The 20,050-nt window shown below is 44.1% G+C and overlaps 1 long non-coding RNA gene across 2 annotated transcripts in view; it reads right to left on the reverse strand.

Moving 5' to 3' along the window:
* The window catches only part of LOC109266565 (uncharacterized), a 122,872-nt gene that overhangs the window by 2,049 nt on the left and 100,773 nt on the right, over positions 1-20,050 (reverse strand). The window lies entirely within an intron of this gene.

The raw sequence follows: 20,050 nt of genomic DNA on the forward strand, positions 1-20,050 counted from the left end.
AGAGGAGAGGGGCAGAACTTAGAGAGGGAGAAATAGCCTGGTAGGAAAACTTTGAACCTGGAATTACTTGAATGTTTATTCAAAAGAAACTGAGAAAACTGAAAACAAAACAAAACAAAACAAAACAAAAAAACCCACCAGTTCTCTTATTCCCATCCTCCCTCAAAAACAAAAAACCAAAAATGTCTGACAGCTGTGACTTAACTAGTTATTGTGTGTGTGTGTGTGTGTGTGTGTGTGTGTGTGTGTGTGTGTTTTCCCCCAATCCTCAGTGGGATACGGGTCTGTAGGGGACAAAATTATCAGTTATGGGGGAAAAAAAGGATCGCACCAATTTCACCTATTTGAGGTACAGTGTATACGTTTACAACCACCTGCTAGATGAACTTTGTAATCTTGGGTTGTCTACTTAACTTCTTTCAGCCTCAATTTCCTCATCTGCAAAATGGGGATAACACTACTTCATAACATCCATGTTGTGTGTATTAAATGAAATGATGTGTGCAAAAGCACTGGGGAAAGAACACAACACATAGTTGTGCCCATTAATGGCCACATAATATTATTACTTAGCTTCCATAAGCTTCATTTTCTACCTCTGTAAACTGGGGATCGCAATATCCACCCGACAGCATAGGTATACAAATAGTGTTAATTTTTGTTTCCCCTCTGTTCCCTTCTTAAAAATGTTTATTTATTTATTTTGAGAGAGAGAGAGAGAGAGAAAGAGAGCAAGCATGAGCAAGTAGGCAAGAGGGGCAGAGGGAGAGAGAGGATCTCAAGCAGGCTCCATGCTGAGAGTGGAGCCCGACTCGGGGCTTGATCCCATGACCCTGGGATCATGACCTGAGCCAAAATCAAGAGTCAACGCTTAACCAACTGAGCCATCCACATGCCCCTGTTCCCTTTTCTGAAGACCTATAGTTTATCTTGTCTTCTACCTCAAATAAACACATCTTTATTCATTCAGTTAATTGAAAACGTTTTCTTGAGTTTTTGTTCTGTGTAGGTCAATCTCCTGAGGGTTCCCAAGATGATACGTGTACAGTGTATATCTCCACAGTCTGCTGGTGGTGAGGGAGAGGACAATATTCTTACTTCTATCTAGTAGAAGGGAAAAATGAGGAGTGAGACACAACAAGCACTGTGTTAACTCATAAGAGGCAATGTTGATATGCAGTTAGAAGTCAGGCAATGCTTCCTGTGTAACATGGCATTTGAACCAGACCTTGAAGAGTGAGAAATATTTAGGCATGCGGAGACTGGGGAGGGTGGTCTGGACAGAGAATTATGAAAACAAGCGTACAATATAACGTAGGATGTGTCTTGAGGATAGAGAGGTGGTTCTGTGTGACCAGAGAGTCAGAGGCTAACAATAGGATGGAAAGCTGGATATAGGCTTGATATGACCCATTATGCTACCTAGCTAATAATCATCACCTCTTCGCTTTCTCATAATATTTTGTGAAAGGAAGGAGAAGAAGGAACTAAAATGTACTGAGCTCCAGATAGATTTGAGCTACTGCATAGAGACCATTATTTGATGAATAGTATTTCTAAACCTCACAGCCATGCTGGAAGGTAGATACAAACAGAGGAGGAAACTGAAATTCAGAGAAGTAAAGTAACTTACACGAGGCCACACAGCTAGAAAGTAATCCACTGAGAGTCAAATTTGGGTTGGCCTGATCCAAAACTAGTGTGATAAGACAAGACCTTTAGGCCTTAACTGTTCTACTCATTTCCTTGTGAAAGCACAACTTCTTTCTAGCTCCTGTGTTGAAGGTGGTTCTGTTAACAATAAATTAGCAGGAAGGGTAGGCTGGAAGCAGTCTGGAAATTGAGACCCAATGGGGACATGTTTTGGTTCCAGGATTCAGGGTCTTGGAAAAGCACCAGAAGAAGATGTACCTTCTCCTCCTTCAAAAGGCCCCATGGATGTTCTAGAAATCCTGAGTCCCCCAAGGAGAATAATGTCAGGGATTGAGATTCATCTTAAGAAGCTAATAGGAGCCTAAATGTAGGAAAACCCAAGATACTTCCATCTTCTGTACATTTATGTACCATTTAAGTCCTAGGGGATTACATTTTGAGGTTGATCTTAAGTCAAGATATATGATAGACCCACTTTATTTGTGATAGAATGTCCAGGAGAGAAGACTCAGAAAAGCCTATCTTTTTAGCTGGAAACAACACAGTGAGACCCAAGACATTTTTTGTTTTGTACCACAAAACTGGAGAATGAGTAAACCACATCCAACCTTGTGAGCCTTGGAAGTGAGTGAAGCTCAGAGAGGCATTTTGACTTACTCATGGTCATACAGAGGCAGAGTCAAGATAAGAGCCCAGGCTTTGTTATCATGCTGCTCAAAGAAGAATAAACTCACTTAACCGGAGGACTAAAAATAGTTTACACTCTGTGATTGGGTTTACACGAATCATAGAAGTTTTTCAACTAGAAGAGATGGTAAATATCATCTAGTCCAATTAACTTATTTTACAAATGACAATGCTGAAACTCAGAATAGGAAATTGGCTTACCTAAAGTCACAACAATTTTGGCAGTGGAACCTGGTCTAAGTCACACATTCACTGCCTGTGGTTAGTACTCTTTCCACGAATATTTAATACTATGTTTCACTGATTATCACTCCTCCCACTCCAGTACCCCCACCCCCCCACCACCCCACCCCACATACCACATGTAGAGAGTCAAGAGCTAATCAGTTACTTGCTTACATTTATTTTTTTTAAGTTTATTAATTTATTTTGAGAGGGGGGCAGAGAGAAGGAGAGAGAAAGAATCCCAAGCAGGTTCCACACTGTCAACGCAGAACCCTACAACGGGCTTGATTTCACGAACCATGAGATCATGACCTGAGCAGAAATCAAGAGTCAGGAGCTTAACTGAGCCACCCAGGCGCCCCAGTTACTTCCTTACATTTAGACAGGCATACCTTTCCAATTTTATGAAGGAGATGAAAATATGTCCTACTTTCAAATCAACCAGTGAGAGCAATTCCTCAGACATCTGGCACTTTGCTGGTTTAAGAGTCCCTACATTTTCTGCACAAGTCTCGGAAAGTCAAAGCAGACAGTTGGCTTCCAAACTCCATCTTGTTTTTCATGAAGCTTCCCAAATGCTAAGCAGATTTCCTGCACCCTCAGTGATGAGAATCTCCTCTCTGGCCAAAATCCTGCCCCAATTTTCCCACCCAGGGCAATATGCATGGATGGCCCCGCAGTCATCTCCTGCCTGAATAGCCAACAAGCCACCCAGACTGTTTCACTCTCTGGAACAAAAGGCCTGGAGCCCACCTTTCTCTCAGCCTCCTTTTTCTAGGAGGAGGCCATGATGTGCTCCCATTAACCCAGGCTGAGACTGTTTCCCCTCACTTCCTGCAATGAGGGATTTCATGGAGCCCGAGAGAAAGAAATCTGGACTCTGTTCCCCCTCAGATTAGTGCTGTTCTCCCTTCTGTTCTCAAAGAATCCCCTTTTCCTAGGTCTGACATGACTTTCTTCCTCATACCGGCACAGCAAGAATCCATTTGTGTTCCTGCCCTGCATTCCAGCAGAGTCCCTTGAGCACTGTGGCTGGAAATGATTTGTATAGGGCATTTGGCCAGCCTCACTTTTAATCACTCACTCACAGACAAAGGGAGTCCCGCCCTGCTCACTTGGGGAATGGAAGGGACCTCCCTCGCTTTGACAGGGTCTCACTAAGTGGTGGCATAAATAGGGATTCTAGTCTCCAGGAAAGATGTTGCAAAGAGCCTCCTTTTCCGGGGGTTAATTATGAAATCAATATCTCCTGGAGCCCCTCCCCCTTCCCTGGACTGTCTGCAAAGCAGACTCTGTTCAGACAATATTCAAGTATCCATTCACCCACCGTGCTTCCTCTGCTTGGGGAGACCGCTGGCATGGAGTTGAGTCTGGGGAAATGGGTAGGATTTGCTCAGGACGTTCAGGCTGGGAGGTGACATACGTCAAAGCCCGAGTGAATGAGTGATCTGTGGGTGGGGTAAGGAAGGGAGAGTCAGGGGCAGCTGGCAGGAACAGAGGCGCTTGCTGGGGAGGAGGGAGTGATGACTAGTCAGGGTCCCCACAGAAAACAGAGGGCACACCCAGAATGGGGTAATTTGAGGAGGGTTTATTTGCAAAGGAAAGGGGACAGGGGAACCTCAAAGAACAGTGTAGTAAGGAGCCAAGGTTTTATAACCTCTGGGCGCAGAGACAGTGACCAGAACAGAGAGTCATGCAGAGCAACTGTCTTAGAAGGAACCAAGGTCTTCAGTCAAGGACACATCCAGCTTGAGGCAGCCTTGAAGGGAAGATCCAGAGGCAGATTTACACTGAAGCAGGTGACATTTCAGCTACAGGAACCCCACATTTGCACAGGCCCCTTCTCGGGCCTGAGGAAGAGCCCTAGCAATATATTCATATGTCACATGCTTTTGTAAATTGGCGGGGGAGGGGGCGTTAAATTTTTCAAAAAGCAGGATATTTTCTATCCCAGTTTCCCTCCACCACACACTTGGTATGTTGGGTGGCTTTGGAGTTGTCATGGGAATTTTTAGGATCTGGTTGGGGGGAGATGAGTTTGGGCTTGGTGGAATATATCGTGGTCGCTCACAGTCACTTCTGTAGATATTTAATGCATTGCTAGCTATCTTCATGTAGGAATGGCTTCCAGGAATTCTCTTACCTCCAACTCATCTGAGGTCAGGATGTGAAGACAGTAAGATGTCACACTGTAATCTGAATGTGTGTCTTTGGTGCCTAATATGGGTAGCAAAGAGAACGGTGGTTTGTAATGTGAGGAACCAGATGCTGATCTGCGGCCCATCATTAGCCTTATAAAATTTTAACTGAAGAATTCACTTCTCATTGTCAGAAATATAATGAGGCACATGCAACTATAAACACACCTTACTATTCTCTTTTCTTTTAATGTTTATTTTTTTATTTTGAGGGGGAGGCAGAGGGGGAGAGAGAGAGAGAGAGAGAGAGAGAGAGAGAGAGAGAGAGAGAGAGAATCCCAAGCAGGCTCCATGCTCAGCACAAAGCCTGACTGGGGGCTCAATCTCAGGACCATGAGACCACGACCTGAGCTGAAATCAAGAGTCAGAAGTGTAACGGACTAAGCCACTCAGGTACCCGCTACTATTCTCTTTTTGAATGGAATTTTACACAATAGTTTTTAGATTCCTGTATTTGTAGCTTATAAGCATAAAAAAAATTCAGATCATACCAAAATTAGCCATTTATTAAAAGGAAGAAAGAAATGCAAAAAGAAGTAAAAGACCTTGGATTATTTGATAATCTTCTCTTATTATTTTTTAAGTAATCTCTACAACCAACATGGGGCTCGAGCTGACCATCCCAAGATCAAGAGTCGCATGTTCTTATGACTGATCTAGCCAGGTGCCCCTCTGATAATCTTATGATTATGATGAAGAGGAGTAAAGCATACGAACTCATTGGGAAAAGATTTCTATTTCTTGCTGCTCTGATACAAATCCCGACATCTATGAAGACGTCTTAGATTGGGTTCCCTGGAAACTGCCTACGAAATGGAAAGTTGCATGTAGAAGGCTTTACTGCAGAAAACTCTCAGGAGATAACAATCATGAAGAAATGAAGATGGCAGTATTGGGAGAAGCCAACCAGCATATGGTCTCAGTGGATTTGATATTCCCAACAGCTGAGGGTTGGCTGTGTTGGCCCCAAGAGGGGGTCTGGGCAAAGCCCCACAGCATTCTCGATAGAAAATCACATAAAACTCATAAAATGCCATGATCATGGGGACATCCAAGACAAGCTGGTTTATAAGTGTTAGCAATTCAGAGTATTTAAGATTAGTTCCTGCACAAGAAAATTTGAAATGCCCTAAACCTTAGTTATATATGGAAGAAAATGATAGAGGCCTTCCCAAATTGGGCAGCAATCTCAAATTTTACATGATATTGCAAACAACAAGTGGTGAAACTGAAATAAATCTACATTACCAATGATTTAAAAAAAACAAAATTCCAATCAAACCTACTAGAGGGAAGAGTGGATTATATTTCTATACTGTGTCTAGAAAATTACGTTACAAAATTGTCATACGAAGAGGCAAAGGGTATGGCCAAAAAATATAGGGAAAAATATTATAGAGACTTTCCAAGCAATTAATTAAGAAAAATATTGTCAGGGCACCTGGGTGGCTCAGTCGGTTAAGCGTCCAACTTTGGCTCAGGTCATGATCTCGTGGTTCGTGGGTTCGAGTCCCGCATCAGGTTCTGTGCTGACAGCTCAGAGCCTGGAGCCTGCTTCGGATTCTGTGTCTCCCTCTCTCTCTGCCCCATCTCCTGCTTGCACTCTGTCTCTCTCTGTCTCTCAAAAAGAATAAACTTAAAAGAAATTTAAAAAAAGAAAAATATTGCCATTTTTCTGCATTTAGTGATATCTTTGGTATTTTTTAGCTGTTTAGAATTTGTTGTGAATTCTTTTCTCATTCTCAATAGATATTCACTTTTGTAGCTAACATTTTATTCATTATTTTGGACCAATACAATTGCAAGCTTTAGTCTCATAAAGCCAGAATCACACTGAGACCCAAAGGGAATAGTACCCTGACTTCACACTCTTCCCTCCTTTAGGTACCCTTCGGGAGCTTCCTAATAGCTGAACCCAGCAGAATACTGAGGCCTCTGTAGGACAGCCTCTGCAGCAGGGAGTGGGATGGAGGAGGGTGGCCCAAACTGAAGACAGCAGCCACAGCTAAGTAGTATGGAACCAAATTATGGAAGCCTTGAATGCCAAACTCAGCTTGCATTTTATACATAGAGAAATAAAATGTGAATGACATAAAGACAAAAGTATATATTGAAGGAACCTTTAAGCTGGGGTTGTAAAATGCATCTGTCATTCACCACTTACCAGCAGCCCACCAGAGGCAAGGTCCTGCACCCACGTACAGCCAGGAAGAGCTGTCTGCACCTTTTCTTCTCTTCTGGGTCCTGGGATGGTCTGTGCCCCCAAGCAAGCCATAGGGGAGGCCAGTGAAGAGCAGTAGGAAGGCCAGGGGCAGAGCGCCACCACCAGGGACGTGATCCTTAACCAGAGGCTGCGGTTACGCCTTTCCTTCTTTCAGCAGCCCTTCCATCCTGAGTCCTGTCCTGTTTATGCCCACCCTTCCTCTGCAATGTGGCTGAGGCCTTCTGGTATCTGCCTCATCCAGTCAGCCCCACACACATAATCAGCTGGGTGTCTCGCCTCGGAGAGTATGAGCCCGAGTTTGAGGTGGAGATGTCAGAACCAAATTCCTCTGTTAGCTCCTCCGTGACCTTCCTGGGTAATTGAAATCTTGGCATCATTTCCTGGATCTTTTCTGCTCTGCTGAGATCCCAAGAGATTCCAGAATGACTCTCCCTTTTCTTGTCTCATTCCAAGTGCTCTCCTGTACCAATCTCTCCAACATTTTGTCCTCCAGCCAGAAATGAGGACTCCAAAATCTGCTATCCCCAGCCAGCTGGCCTTCCTGAGATCTTCTTGTCCAACTTACTCTTTTATCCGACACACTTCTGCTTGAATATCCCCAAATACTTCCCAGGCAATGCATTTAAAAGCATTAAATCCTGGCAATTCTTCCTTCATACTATTGCTCAGGTCTGTTCTTTCCTCTTCTTTCTCCCTGTCACTCCCTTAGTAGGCTCTGATCGCCTCTGGTCCAGACCATTGTAACCACCTGTTGTAATCCACCCGCACACAGGGCCATAGTGAGATCCCTATAACTGATCACGTCACTCCTGTCCTCAAAAATCTTCTGTGGCTCCCCACCCTTCGTAAATTGAACCCAAATCTCTTGGCCTGGTTATCTTTATTTTATAATCGAGCATGTATGTGACATTACAGTTATTTTTAAATAATCATGTAGGGGTGCCTGGGTGGCTCAGTTGGTTGAGCATCCGACTTCGGCTCAGGTCATGATCTCGCAGTTTGGGAGTTCGAGCCCCGCGTTGGGCTCTGTGCTGACAGCTCAGAGACTGGAGCCTGCTTTAGATTCTGTGTCTCCCTCTCTCGCTGCCCCTCCCCTGCTCACACTCTGTCCCCCTCTCTGTCTCAGAAATAAACATTAAAAAAAATTTAAATACATAATTATGTCTGTATTTCTTGCTCCAGACAACCTCTTTCCCTCCCCCAATTAGACAGTGAAATTCATCGGCATTCAGAAAGCGCTAGCTAAACCTAGCTAAACTTGCTAAGGTTTCCCTTTCTCACTTTATCACCCACTACTTGCCCCTACTCCCCCACTACCCTTAGGCTACTCAACTCAAGTGCTCGCTGTTCTCCTGCCTCTCCTGACCAAGTATGACCTCACCTGTACTTGTACATATAGGTCCCCCATTAGGGGTCTTTTCTAGCCCAGTGGCTACTCCTTCCCAGCCTCTGTCAAGTGTATTTGGGCTCTTGTGTATGTGTGTGTGCACGCCCACACACACACACACACACACACACACACTGCTTTCACCATGAGACCTTCTTTCTCCTCCCCTCTTCCCTCCCCAGGAACTAATCTCCTCTCAGAACTCCTTCAGCACTGGTTTGAATGCCTCCTATGGCTTGGATCATATTTTGCTGACATATTTCACATACTGGTTTATAAGCCTTATCGCCTCTACCAGACAGAAAATGCCTGTGGGACTTAGCTGTATATGATTCATTTTTTTCTCCCCAACAGCAACTGGCCTACAGTAGGCATTTATGAACGGATTAAGGGACACATCTGCCCTTCAAACCATGAAGGTACTTCTTCGTGTTATGAGTAAACTTATTTTTTAATTGCACATATACAATTCACGAGTACTCTTTTATTGTAAAAACTCAAACAATACAGATGAAACTAAAATTCCCTTTGCTTGTCTCTAACCCCAATCCCCTTCCCATTTACATACTTACACAATAAAGGTAAAATACAGTTTTGTAGGATTTTTCTGCAACAGTGACATACTATATAAATGATTCTGCAGCTTGCTTCTCTCACTCTACAATATGTCAAAAATATCTTTTCATCTCTCTTTACATTAGGTATATGGTAACTCATTCTTTTTAATGGCTGCAAGATGCCATAGTTTGGGTGTGTGACAGCTTATTCAACCATTCCCCTATTAATGGGTATTTACATTATTGCCAATGTTTTCTGTGGGCATGCCTCCTTGCACACATGCGCTTTCTTCTAGAATAAGGATGAAGAAAAGAATGTCTGAGTCAAAAGAAATGCACTTTTACAATTGTATTAGATTCAAGCCAAAAATACTGTATTAGATATTGTCAATTTGACTTCTAATTTATACTCCCCCAAACCTCTCTCCCTCTCCTCTTTGGCCAATCTGGTGAGAGAAAAATGCATTGTGTTATAATAAGGTATTTTGCCCCCATTTACTCTAAGTGGTAGCATCATTTTATGGGTGTATTGACCATTTGGCTTTCCCCTTCTGTGAAATGTACATATCTTTTGCCCATTGTTGCACTGGGCAGCTTTCTTTTTCTTGCTGTTTTATAGGATACCTTTACAAATTCTGGATATTAGTTCTTTGTTTATTATGAAAAAAACATGTTGTAAATGTTTTCTCTGGATCTGTTGTTTGCCTTTTAATTTTCTTGAGGGCACCTCATTTGCTACAGATATTTCTTTATCCAACTTTGATTTTTTCTGAATACATATGAGCTCCAACACTATGAAATATTTATCCATTCTCTAATGATGTGAAGTACCTCTTCTACCAGATAGTAAATTTTCCTATCTGTATGGATCTGTGCCTAGACTTAAAATTTTTCTTTGTCACTTTAAGGTATATTTTTTCTAAATGACATTAAGATAGATTTGAGGGTTGTTTTTTTTTTCTAGCACAATCTACAGATTCTGGGTTTTTAAAAAAATTTTTTTTAATGTTTATTTATTTTTGAGACAGAGGGAGACAGAGCACGAGTGGGGGAGGGGCAGAGAGAGAGAGGGATACACAGAAAATGAAACAGGCTGCAAGCTCCGAGCTGTCAGCACAGAGCCCGATGCGGGGCTCGAATCCACGAACCGTGAGATCATGACCTGAACCGAAGTCGGATGCTCAACCATCTGAGCCACCCAGGCTCCCCTATAGATTCTGTTTTTTATTTTTAGTTATTTATTTTTTAAGATTTAATTTTGTTAAGTTTATTTATTTTGAGGGTGAAGAAATGGATTCTGGGAGCAGCTGAATGTGTCTCCTTTCCCTCCATACAACTCCTGCTCCCACCCATCACCTTTTCTGGGCCAAGCAGCTGGAGGAAACAAGATGGGTCGTTGAAGCAGGGTTGTTCTCTCCCTAAGAGAGCCTGGGAGGAGATTCTGAAGGAAGCCTGACTCTGGCCACATGTACTCAGTCAAGTCCACACACCCTCTAGCCTCCCCCTGCCCCCAAGAAGCAAAGGAGGAACCCAACCGGTGAGCTGAGGATGTGACATCTTTGGTACCTTGAGACCCAGGAGCAGAGAGTTCCTTCTGTTGCCTCAACAGGGGACTTTCCACCTGTCTGTCTGCTTTTACAGGAGCCTCCTCCACAACCACCGGCTTTCCAGCCACTGAGCCACGGGATCAGGCAAAGAAAGGAAACAACATACCCAAGCGACCTATAGCCACAAGGAGAGGAACATACCAAATATCCAGGACAGCTTTCTAAAAAACCACCAGAGGAGACAGATGATAACTTTCACAACAAAAATAACATAAAAAGCCCAACGAAGACATCCTGAAACTGAAAAGCATGCTTTTTTCTAGGCCAAAAAAGAAAAAAAAAAGAGATGAATAACTTAAGGGGAAAAAAAAGGTAGAGATGAGATTGAATTAATGGCCTAGAAGATAAAGAGGGAGAAATATCACTGATCTCAGAGAAAAATACAAAGAAATTGGAATCACGATGGAAAGTATGAGATTTTAAGGGCAGATCTAGGAGACGTATCACGGGACTGAGTCCTGCAGAACAAGAGAAGAAGGTGGAATGACATCTACAGATTCTTGGGGTCAAGAACAGCAGCCCAACAGCCCTATACCTAGCCAAGTTGTCATTCACCCACAAGAGCAGAATATATGTATATATTTTTCAATGGATATGTATATATATTTCAATACATATTTACATATATACATATGGCTGGTTGCCAAGATAAAGAGAGAACAACATAGACAGAAGTCATATAGACTACATTTTAGCAATTGGCGGTTTCCATAAAGTAAATCTTATAGAGAATTTTCTACTTACTTAGTCTTCTAGAAACAAGGCAGTATGTATGTATGTATATTGAAATATACATACATACATATTTACAAATATGCAGCGATTAAAAAATTATAAGACTCTCTGAAGAAAATAATTTTTTTTTTATTAAAAAAAATTTTTTTTTCAACGTTTTTTATTTATTTTTGGGACAGAGAGAGACAGAGCATGAACGGGGGAGGGGCAGAGAGAGAGGGAGACACAGAATCGGAAACAGGCTCCAGGCTCCGAGCCATCTGCCCAGAGCCTGACGCGGGGCTCGAACTCACGGACCGCGAGATCGTGACCTGGGTGAAGTCGGACGCTTAACCGACTGCGCCACCCAGGCGCCCCAAGAAAATCATTTTTAAAGTACTCCAATCAAAATCAAATGAATTATAATAGAGAATAAAGGAAACAGGATGATCAGTAAACCATGTTTATATATACAAATACACACATGTATATACATGCTTACCTATGTATATACCCATATATATGTATATGTGTGCATAGATACATACAGATATATATATACATATATATATATCTGATATATACATATCTCAAATATAAATAGACAATAATAGACTGTCTGAAAATGTGAATGCTGAATAAGGATTCTTAAAATAGAGGTGCAAAGGAAATGCTAATAAGATCTAGAAAGAAAAGTACTGTGCAATCTCAGCAAAACCTAGGAGTTGGGGCAGGGCATGCAGAGTAATAGCGTCCTAAAGTCTCTTGGGGTAAGGAGAAGAAAACTGGGAAAGGAAGAGTATTCTAAATATCTCATTGGTGGCGGAAAGAAGCATCTAAGTGGGAGAGATAATAAGGGAATAGAGTATCTAAGTGGGAGAAAAAATACCTCATTTTCCAATAATAGTATTTCTATACTAGTAAGGCAGAAGAGCACCGGAAAGGGAAGGGGGATATAACCATTAATGAGATGGAAAGAGTACAGAGAACTCCCACATTAGCAAGGGTGGAATGTAATAGCAATTTGAGCAAACTAGCAAAATTAAAGGAAAAGAAAAAGAAAAGGAACTATCACAAGCATAAGGAATCAAATCAGGTACAATAGTTGTTAGGCTAAGTGCAAGTGAACTGAATTCTGTGTTTAAAAAAACAGAATCTATTGGGGTCCCTGTGTGGCTCAGTCGGTTGAGTGTCCGAATCCTGCTTTTGGCTCAGGTCGTGATTGTGCACTTCATGAGTTTGGGCCCCACATTGGGCTCTAGGCTGACAGTGCAGAGCCTGCTTGGGATTCTCTCTCTCTTTCTCTCGGCCCCTTCCCTGCTTACTCTCTCACTCTCTCAGGAGTTGTATGGAGGGAAAGGAGACACATTCAGCTGCTCCCAGAATCCATTTCTTCACTAGCATCATATTCCAATCTGTTCCCTGGCAAGGCCATCTTTCCCATGTCCTGCTGCTTCTCTTTGTCACATTTACCAGGGCTCTTCCTTTGCATATCCTCTTCCTGATGAATATTAGAATCAGCCTGTTGTTCCTCAGAAAAGCTCCTTTTTGGCTTTTTGGAAAGATGGAACTAAATAAAGAAAAGATGGACACGACTCCAAGATTACATCTTCCCATCCAGGAACAAGGCAACCATTACTTAAAGACCTCTTTTATATCCTTTAGTAAAGCTTTATCATATTTTTAATGTAGACTTTGCACATTTCTTAAGTTTATTACTAGATTTTAAAATAAGTTCTCTGTTGCTATTGAATATGAAACATGTTTAGCCTTTTGTTATAGAAAATTCCAAGCACGGGGGCGCTTGGGTGGCTCAGTCAGTTAAGCATCTGACTTTGGCTCAGCTCATGATCTCACCTTTTGTGGGTTCGAGCCCCACGTTGGGCTCTGTGCTGACAGCTCAGAGCCTGGAGCCTGCTTCGGATTCTGTGTCTCCCTCTCTCTCTGCCCCTCCCCCACTTTCACTCTGTGTCTCAAAAATAAATAAACATTGAAAAAAAAAAGCAACAGACCACAAAAATGACAGTACATATGAATGGGAAGTGTAGCAGTTTGCTAGGGTTGCAGAGCCTGACATGGGGCTGGAACCCATGAAAGGTGAGATCATGACCTGAGCCAAAGTCAGATGCTTAACTGATTGAGCCACCGAGGCAGCCCTGTGCTTGGAATTTTCTGTAACTATATAACTTGACAATTTTTAATTGTGGTAAAATGTACAACATAAAGTTTATCCTCTTAACAATTTTTTTTAATGTTTATTTATTTTTGAGAGAGAGAGAGAGAATAGGGGAAGGGCAGAGAGAGAGGGAGACACGGAACCTGAAGCAGACTCCAAGCTCTGAGCGGTCATCCCAGAGCCTGACGCGGGGCTCGAACCCACAAACTGCAAGGTCATGACCCGAGTCAAAGTTAGCAGCTTAACTGACTGAGCCACCCAGGTGTCCCCACCCTCTTAACAATTTTAAGTGCACAGTTCAGTTGTACATTCACAGTGTTCTACAGCCAATCTCAAGAGCTCTTTCAATCTTGCAAAAGTGAAACTCTTGACCCACGAGACAACTCCCCATCTCCCTTTCCCCCCAGCTCCTGGGAGCCACCACCCTACCTTCTGTCTCTGTGAATGTGACTACTATAGGTGCCTCTTGTAAGTAAAATCAGGTGGTATTTGTCTTTTCGTGTCTGGCTTATTTCACTTAGCGTAATGTCCTCAAACTTCATCCACGCTGTAGCATGTGCCAGGATCTCCTTCTCTTCCAAGGACGGATATGATTCCATTGTGAATATCCCACATTTCATTATTCCATTCACTTGTCAGTAGACACGTGGGTTGCTTCCTCCTTTTGACTTTTGGGAATGATGTTTTCAACCAGCGTTAACAATTATCCACTCAGGGGGCGCCTGGGTGGCGCAGTCGGTTGGGCGTCCGACTTCAGCCAGGTCACGATCTCGCGGTCCGTGAGTTCGAGCCCCGCGTCAGGCTCTGGGCTGATGGCTCGGAGCCTGGAGCCTGTTTCCGATTCTGTGTCTCCCTCTCTCTCTGCCCCCCCCCCCCCCCCGTTCATGCTCTGTCTCTCTCTGTCCCAAAAATAAATAAAAAACGTTGAAAAAAAAAATTTAAAAAAAACAATTATCCACTCAGAGACAGTCCTGTTTCATCTATAATCCCACCACGTTCTCCTTCTGTATTATTTTGAAGCAAATCTGAATGGAGTATTTTACAAACTATATTTTCGATTTGGTTGAAGATTCTTCCCAGGGAAAATCAGAGCCTGGAAACTGGTACTATTTCACCCCAAATAGCTTAAATCTGTTTGGCATAAAGATGAAGTATAGACGATGTGGGAAAGCTGCCACAGAAAGGGTGGATGAGGAAGAAGTAGGTCAGAGTGGCTAAGGCTTATCACATGGACACAAACTGCTGCTCTTCCTTACCCTCTTCTTTAAACCTTCAAGTCCCCAGGCCCCTGAAGCAGGGAGGATTCCAGAGCTCACAGACCACTGCAACCTTCCTGGTTTGGGGGGCCTCAGAGAAGGCTCTGCAAATCTCCATCCACTTGCCTATGGCCGGGGTGTTTTGCTTTGGCAGTGCTAGGGCTGCAGTCAAGCTATGCCTTGAACTCTCTGAAACTGCCTTGGGAGCCAAGGTCTATTCCTGGAGAAGAGATTAGTAGAAATTCCTCAGGAAGAAATTGGCTGCCTGTGAATGCCAGGAGGCGTCACAACTAGATAACCTACCCAGAAAGAAGGGTTCTGATGGTCATATCACTTTAAAATTGTACTGAATGCTGGGGTATGGCAATTTAAGTAAACTAGACTTGGACTCTGTTGAGTCTTCCTCCAGGGCAGACCCTCTCTGCTGGGACTTACCTTAGGGGTGTGGTATCCCTTTGTCCTTGTTACCTTCAGAAGTGGGACCTTGTGCTAAGGGAACATGGCAGTAACCATTCAATAAGGGCTTGCGTTTATCTTCCCAATAGCCTTGGAGAAAACAAACACAATAATTCTTGCCGTCCCTTAAAGGCCCTTTACTTACGAGGAATCATAAGTTTTCTCTTCTAAACCCCATCAACATCATAAATATCCCTTTATTCTCCCATGGACAGTTCAAACTTGGGCTAGTTTACATCCAAAGGAAATAATTGTTGCTACAGAAAATCATTGGGTCTCTTCCCAGCCAGGCCAGTTGCCCTGACTTCTTTCCCACTCCACTGGACTGAGATTTCTCTCTGCCCTCGTGTGGAGCATCAGTAAGTGAGGGTTAGTCCAGGGTTTGATCTTGAACATTGCCTAACAGAAGCCAAAGCCTATTTGCCCCCCAAACGATTAGCAAGTATGTGTCTTGAGCTGGTGACATGAAGTTGCTCTTGGGTGTCAGCGTCACAGCATCCTGCCCTATAGACTTGGGTTCTGTCTCATTCTTCCACCAACTTTCTGATAAATGTGGTCCTATTGCTTCTCCTCCTTTGACCTCAGTTTTCCAGTAAAATCAGGGGACTGAACTGGATGGTAACAAAGGCCCCTTCTGGCTCCAAGTCTGTGAAAAAAGTCACAAAACCTGGGAATGAGAAGCACCCATGTGGCTCCAGGCCCTAACTCGGAGACTCTTAAAGACCACCAGGGCTAAAGATAGAGCTGAGAGGGAAGTGGAAGCTCCTGGCGGGACTTCCTAAGATGCCACCACTCTGGAAGGTGTTTGGACACGTATGAACAGGAGACTGGAATGCCTGGAATAGCAAATGAGCTGATCCAGCCCGGGGTGGTGCTGGGCTGGGCTACCTCGGTCAGACAGATTTGTCCCTGACATTGCATTGATGGAGTCAGGACATCACCAAGTTTAGGTGGCTGCAGACTCGAGGCCCGAGGTGGACTTGGGCCATAACAGCAAAGTATCCTTTTACGTCGCGCAAAAAGACAGGTGCGGATGTCAACGAGCACCCAGGGTCAAGAGAGGACTGCAGGATTCAGAACCCGAGGAAGAGCCTGACAGCAGCTGCAAGAAGGAATGTCCAGAAGCAAACAATGAAGGCTCTCCACATATTCTAAAGCAGTGGTTCCTCAAGCTTTAACACATAGCAGGAATTCCTTTAGGGCTTGTCCAAACTCAAGAGTGCCGGTCATCCCGCTAGAGTTTGTGATTCAGTTGGTCCTGGGTGGGGATTGATAATTTGCACTTCTAACAATTTTCCAGGGTGCTGATGCTGCGGGTCTAGGGGGCACCCTTTGAGAATGACTTCAGTGAAGAGATTGGGAGGAGATGTCATGGGGAGCTGGGGATGGTGAAGAGCTCAGCTAGCAGTTCTGTCCTTTACCAGATGTGTGCAAGCCACATTGCCTGTCCAAGCCTGTTTCTTCGTCTGTAAAATGGGACTGATGATACATGAGGAGGAAAGGGTTGATCCATGCAAATCACGTGGCATAGTTTCTGGCACAAAGTAAACACTCCATAAATGTTAGCTGTTTGTGCCTCTCAGTGTGATTGCTGATGAGTGTAAAGCCTCTTGGCACATGAAACGTGCTCCACAGTGCTAGTTTATGTGTAGGGAGCTTATGCTCAGATACAAGTAAGAGAAACCAACTAGAGTGGTTTGAGCAATGGAGGGATCTTTTCCCTACTGTAACAAGAAGCCCAGAGCTGACTAGTCCAGGGCCTCTTGGGACCCAGGGTTTCTACTCCCTGGGTGCCTGACTTGCCTGGGGGATGTGGCTTTGTCCTCCTGGTTACAGGACGCCTGCTGTACCTCCAGTCTTCGTGCCATCTCACGTGACCATCCCTAGCTGCCACAAAGGCTGGGAGGTTAGGCAAAATTTTAGATTTCTAGACTCTATTCTGCAGATGGCGAGAAAAAGGAGGTTGGGGCACCTGGTGGCTCAGTCCGTTGGGCAACCGACTGGCTCAGGTCATAATCTTGCGGTTCATGGGTTCCAGCCCTGCGTCAGGCTCTGTGCTGATAGCTCAAAGCCTGGAGCCTGATTTGGATTCTGTCTCTGTCTCTTTCTGCCCCTCCCCTGCTCGTGCTCTGTTCCTCTTTCTCAAAAGTAAACATTAAACAAAATTTAAGAAACAAAAGAAAAAGAAGTTGAGGCATCCAACCAAGGTAGCTGCCATTTGATGATTAAAAGCTTGAAAAGAATGGCACGTTCAGTGAGCCATGGGAGTTTGAAGCCCACAATTCATCCTACATGCCCTTAATTGACTGGTGTGTGTGTGTGCGTGTGTGTGTGTGTGCGTGTGTGCGTGTGTGTGAGATTGGGAGAGAGACGGAGAGAGAGAGAGACAAGGGGAGGGGACTTAGCTATTATCTCATTCTTGTTTCATAGGATAATTGGTGAGCAGGACTTTTGCTCCTCACCTCTTCTCCATCTCATGTCCACCCTCACAGCCTAGGAGCTTCCCCAGGTTCATGATTTTCTAGACTGGTCGCTAGACCAGACACTGTCTCCGCATTGGAGAAATACTGTGCACAAGGCATATTTGTAGCCCAGCCCCCATACAGCTTACAGTCTAGCAAGAAAGACATTAAAAATCGAAATTAAAAGGCATTAAAATCATGTTTTAAAGACCCTGAATAAGAACTTGTCCCTAAAATTGAACCAAATATGGTTTATACGATCAAAAAAGTGAGTCAACTTACCATCAGACTTCCTCCCAGAATCCCTTTTAGGAACCCTTAGTTCTGAATACTCAGCACCTAGTGGGCCCTCAAAAAACGCTTGTTGACTGTCCAGTGGCACTCCCTCTTCGAGCACCTATCTGCCCTCTTTTCCCAGAGTTATTATTAAGCTCCTTTGGGTCAGAGGGCTTGGCTGGCTTCTATCTGCATCCTCAGTGTCTAGGGCTGCACTGGCACACAGTAGGATGTCAGGAGACATTTGCGGAATGGAACGGAATCAACTTTATGCCATCGATAAAGACTGCCACATTGGTAACTGGACCCGGATCCACGTTGGGTATAATACTCTCGGGGTCACTGCTGTCTGATTAGAGACATAAGTTCTTTCAAAGCCCATAAACTTTTTTTGTGTGAAGCCACAGCCTCATCCTGGTACACTTTTGTCCCCATGAGGTCACTGAGGGGAGAGATTAACTCCAAGGGCCTGGGGGGGCTTAAATATCCCTGAGGGTGTATGGCATCTTATGCCAGCTGGCTTCCTCTCAAGCTGCCCACTCGGCCTTCTCGTTTGCAGAGGCAATCACAGTGAATGGAGGTTGCCTCCCCACCGGAAGAAGTAATGGGGAGTCTACAGATAGATGGATCAAATGTGGTTTTTTTTTTAACCTTCTGTGTCTGAAGTTCTCTCTGACCAGAGAACTCTAAGGCGCACACAGGCCACTGAATCGCTGCTGACGAGGAGGAGCTACATTTGGGAGGAAGTCTCCAGGCTTCTACCTTCTACCTTCTCTTAGACTCCGAGGTCAAGTCTAGTAGAAAAATTGTTCTGCCACAATAATGAGAATAATATCAGTTTTATCCCGATTCAAAGGAAAGAAAAAATAATAGAATTTTATCGATTGGAATTTTTCTTCCATGCACTTTTTCTTAAGCTTTTAGTGTCTGGTTTTTAGTTTTTGTTTTCTACCACTGGTAAGATGAAGGCACAGCAAGTGGGAATATTTTTCAGAGCTCCACAGACATCGCTGTGGGCCTTTGCTACCTGGACTAATTGGAAACAGCATTGCTCCTGGACATGCTCAGAAGCCACCTGCTGCCTGGAAGGAAGGGAAGGGAGGTCAGCTTGACCTGATGCTTAATTGTGTCCAAATGTTTCTCTGTTCTGATCCACCCACAGAAAGGACACTCAGATATGAAAAAAAACATCTCCGCTTGACTAAAAATTTTCTTTGGAGTCTGACAGTTCTAATCTTAATGGTTCTACCCACTTGTTATAACTTTGGGCAAGTTTCTTAATCTCTCTGAGCCTCAGTTTCTTCTATAAAGTGGAGAGATGATTACTTACCTAGAATCTTTGGTAGGATTGACTAAGATATTGTATGAAGAGTGCCTGATAGTACCCCTAATCCAAGGCAAATGGGCATTATTACGACTATGATTTATATACTGGTTGCTGGGTGACTATTTGACGTGTGTGTGTGTGTGTGTGTGTGTGTGTGTGTAACTTAGCCACAGGTGTGCATAGTTAGAAGCCCTGGCTCCAGCTATCTTTTCTTTTTTTAAAAAAAATTTTTTTTTAATATTTATCTTTGAGAGACAGAGCGTGAGCAGGGGAGGGGCAGAGAGAGAGTGAGACACAGACTCCGAACCAGGCTCCAGGCTCCCAGCTGTCAACACAGAGCCCGACGTGGGGCTCAAACCCACAAACCACAAGATCATGACCTGATCCGAAGTTGGACGCTTAACCGACTGAGCCACCCCGGGCGCCCTGCCAGCTGTCTTTTCAAAAGCTTTCAGGTTATGGGGCCCTGCATTGTTTTACCTCTTTAAGGTCTCATTAATTCTTTCTCCATTTTTCAGCCCCAGCTTTGCTCCCTCTCACTCAGAGGAAGCAGAACCCTGTGGTTTTCCCGCTGGCGTTTTGTTCGGACACTGGTCCCTAGGTCTTTCCTGCCACTTGGAAGGACCAAAGAACACAAGGAAGGAGCACGAGGAGTCCTTGGAGGGAGACATGGGGCTTCACGGGCTGAGCGGACACAGCAGCAGGCCTCCTTGCTCCTGCCTGCGGGGACAGCACGTGTGCTGCCGCTCTGCAGGCCCCACGCCCACTGCCCCACGCCGCGCCACACGGCCTTCTCGCCCTGATGCTGGCTTCATGTGGCCAGCGGCACATTTTAGCAACACTGT

The sequence above is a fragment of the Panthera pardus genome, unplaced genomic scaffold (genome assembly GCF_024362965.1).
Source record: "Panthera pardus isolate Hobbes unplaced genomic scaffold, ASM2436296v1 HiC_scaffold_16, whole genome shotgun sequence".
In the NCBI taxonomy this organism is placed as follows: domain Eukaryota; kingdom Metazoa; phylum Chordata; class Mammalia; order Carnivora; family Felidae; genus Panthera; species Panthera pardus.